Below are 3,857 nucleotides of genomic sequence, written 5' to 3'. Positions count from 1 at the left end.
TATCTTATTCAGATTATTTATTGATATGTGGAGACTTGGTCTTAGAGGATGCTGTTTTAAAAATCCTTTCCAGTTGACTTATGCTTGCAGATTGCACTCTGAGTTAGAAATATATCTCTTATAATCATGTTGTTAAAGAACTGCTAGTCTGGGGAAGCTTTCGTTTAGTTTGCCTAAATTATAAAAAATGGGTCGAGTTGGTTGGAATTCCCTTAAATGCACAATTTTAGTTTATATGGATCTTTCTTAGTTGTGACCCATTAGAATTAGAGTCTGAAGAAAGTCCAAACTCTCTACTCTCATAAGAGGCTTAAATATTCTTATTGTTAGTATTTTACATTTTATTATAGATTTTTTTCTTCTCTTGATGCTTTCATGATACTATTTTATTAATTAGTTTTACAAATTAAAATGTGAAAATGTTTTGGGGTGAAGTTTTCATGTTTTTATTTTGTTTTTACAGAAGGGAAAATATTTCCTCTTTTGAAAATGTTATCTTTGTATTTAAATAACATGAGAATTCTGTGAACATGAATTAATTAATCTTGATTCAGTTTATTTTGCTTGCTAAAAATAAGACTGCAAACCAGAAATAATGTCAGTGTTTATTTCAGGATATTCCTGTACGTCATTTTTATCAGAAACAATAGTCTGCTTACCTCGGAAGAAACAGAATGTTAAATAGGAGTTTACTTATCAAAGTTCATTTAAAAATGCTCACATTGGCCAGATGCAGTGGCTCATGCCTGTAATCCCAGCACTTTGGGAGGCCCAGGTGGGCAGATCACTTGAGGTTAGGAGTTCGAGACCAGTCTGCCCACCATGGTGAAACCTGGTCTCTACTACAAATATGAAAATTAGGCTGGGCACAGTGACGCATGCCTGTAATCCCAGCACTTTGGGAGGCCGAGGAGGGCGGTTCCCAAGGTCGAGATCGAGACCATCCTCACCAACACGGTGAAACCCTGTCTCTACTAAAAATACAAAAATTAGCTGTGCATGGTGGCATGCACCTGCAGTCCCAGCTAGTTGGGAGGCTGAGTCAGGAGAATCGCTTGAACCCAGGAAGTGGAAGTTGCAGTAAGCCGAGATCACGCCATTGGGCTCCAGCTGGGTGACAGAGTGAGACTCCTTCTCAAAAAACAAACAAAAAAAAAAAAAACAAAAATTAACCAGATGTGGTGGCAGGCACTTGTAATCCCAGCTACTAGGAAGGCTGGGGCAGGAGAATTGCTTGAACCCAGGAGGTGAAGGTTACAGTGAGCTGAGATCTTGCCATTGCACTCCCGCCTGGGTGACAGAGCGAGACTCCTTCTCCAAACAAAACAAAACAAAACAAAATAAAACAAAACCCCTCACATTGCTGTCTACCAAATTGAAACGATTCTATCACAAACTGTGTTCATTTCTAACCAATTTCCTGCTCAAAAATCTTGCCCTAAACCACCTAATCCCAGAAACACTTCTGATTTCTCTTTTCTGAGACATTGCTAAGATTCTTTCAAAGGGATTTTTTCCCTATTATAGTGAGCTCAAATAAATTTAGTTGATTATCAGGTTGCTTGGTAAGATATTGGTGGGTTCAACAATCAGAAACAGTAATGTCCAATAGAACTTTATGCAATCATAGAAACATCCAATACAGTAGTCACCAGTCACATGTGCACTTAAAATATGACTAGTTAACTAAGGAACTCGGTTTTAATTTTATTTAATTTTAACTGCTTTAAATTTAAATTTAAATTTAAATGTACATACACAGCTAAGGTCTCTCACATTAGATAGAGCTGATCTGGAGGTTCCACTGACATTCAGTTGAGTTCTCACCTCACCGCTGTGATTGAGATTTTTGAGTCAGAAACAGTACTTTCCACTGAGATTCTTTCACCTTCCTGCTTAGTAGTCTCGCTAACTGTGATGGGGGAGAGGAAGATTTTGATCCATTTTTTTTTCCTTTTGTAGTGAAATGCTAAGTTTATATTCTCTTCCAGGAAATACAACTTTGGAGGAGATTGTATAATAATGCTTTTATTATTACCTGATCAGATTTGAAAGCTATTCTCCTTGTTGAAAAATCAGCTTTGTTATTCATAACTCTACTCTTTATCTTTGCCGTTGCTCTGTGTGTGTGTGTGTGTGTGTATCTGTGTGTCTGTGTGTGACTCTGTAAGAAGAAAGTGAATAAGCATGAGCCCTAATAAGTCTGTTTCTCAGAACGCACCCAGGCACTGAAGACTGCAGAAAGTTTTCACTTAAATCAGTTTCTTTTGGATACATTTTGCCTTACATTATTATCAATTAGTATCTTATGAGAATTTTCCTTAGTTTTGTCTTGTTTGCTTCCCATGAGAACTTGATTCTGGAAGATATCTCTATCCAAAGTTTCCATCTACATAGACTTTGAAGTCTGTATAGTTGACTGATTCTGAGGGAGAGGTTGTGTAATATAGCAGGGTGAAGCCAACCATTTGAGGGCCCACGACATAAGGTGCGTCAACAATACTTTTGATGAGTTGATGCTAGAATTCTCATGAGTTTATCTCATTTTAAAATAAGTCTGTGTCTCATTCTGGTCAATTCTCCTAACTCATATATTTTTACACATCAATTTCTGTAAATATCTTTTCAAATGACCTGATTTCACCTTGGATAATTTAGGTCATAGTGGTCACTTTGAGAAACGTTTGATATGAACAAAATTTTTTATTTGAGAAGCACTTTGGAACAGAAAAGGAAAAAAATACCAAACATCCAATGGCGGACATTGATTTTATTGTTATAATGAAACTCCCAAAAGAAACTCAGTTTCCAACAAACCTGCACATTATGCACATGTACCCTAGAACTTAAAGTATAATAATAATAATAATAATAATAATAATAATAATAATAATAATAATAAGTTTCTTTGGCTAAGGATTGTGAAAAACTTAAAATGATCTTTCTTTAAGATAGTCCCAATCGGAACTTGAACTTTTGTCTTACTGTCTTGCTTCATCTTTTGCTTCTCCATTATACTCTACCTCTACTCCTCTTTCTGATCTGGTTTTCTTGTCTTTTGGGTGTCCAGAAATCCCCAAAGCTGACCCATCTCTAAAAGTTAAATTCCCTTTAGAAAACGCAAATCTATTCTGGTTGACTTTAAGCCCTAAGATTCATAAAAAGACTAGCATTAGATCCTTTTGTAATTTATAAGCATCATGGTTGGAGTTTAGTGCTCATATGTGAGCTGAGCCTCCCTCAAACATTGTTAGGACACCAACACAATACCAGTCCGACATGGGAAAAAAAAGACTAGTATTAGATGAAAGCCATTGTCAAAGACTTTCATACCTGTATATAAGATAGAAATTTACAAAGACATTTAGAATAGCTTTAAAAACATAAAACCCAGGTTTCTGGATCAATATCAATTGGTTTAAATATTAAGAGAACTCGTTAAGGTTGAAATTGATCCAAGGCTTTTATAATATCCTCCAAAACCAGAAGCTACGAAAGTCCTCAAGTCAATAGCTAATAGCCAAAGAGGCAAAGAATATTAGTCATACATTATACTGGTCTTTGTACCACACCAATTCGTTTAGCCAAGAAAATGAATGGGTAAGGATACAGATTGTTCAGGACCTTAAGCCCAAATAAAAGTCAACCTCTACTTTCCTGTGGTACCAAATCCCAACACTACTTAATCTTCAATGCTATCATTATAAACTTTGTTCTGCTTTCTTTAGTGTCCCTTTAGATTAAAAATAGTCAATACCTGTTTGTTTTCTCCTAGGAAAGTTAAAATATTTACCTGGGCAGTTGAAAGTTTATGGAGTCACCCTCCCATTTTTCACAGGTGCTTAACAAGGAACTTC

At 36.0% G+C, this 3,857-nt stretch overlaps 1 non-coding gene across 1 annotated transcript; it reads left to right on the top strand.

Moving 5' to 3' along the window:
- Positions 1 to 3,176: 3,176 nt before the first annotated feature.
- Positions 3,177 to 3,280, top strand: LOC111538679. Its single transcript, XR_002730430.2, has one exon. It is a non-coding gene; the product is annotated as a small nucleolar RNA U13 (small nucleolar RNA).
- Positions 3,281 to 3,857: the final 577 nt, after the last annotated feature.

This window comes from Piliocolobus tephrosceles, chromosome 5 (assembly GCF_002776525.5).
Source record: "Piliocolobus tephrosceles isolate RC106 chromosome 5, ASM277652v3, whole genome shotgun sequence".
NCBI lineage: Eukaryota > Metazoa > Chordata > Mammalia > Primates > Cercopithecidae > Piliocolobus > Piliocolobus tephrosceles.
Note: the sequence above shows the minus strand (reverse complement) of the source record. Positions and strands in the feature narration are given on the sequence as shown.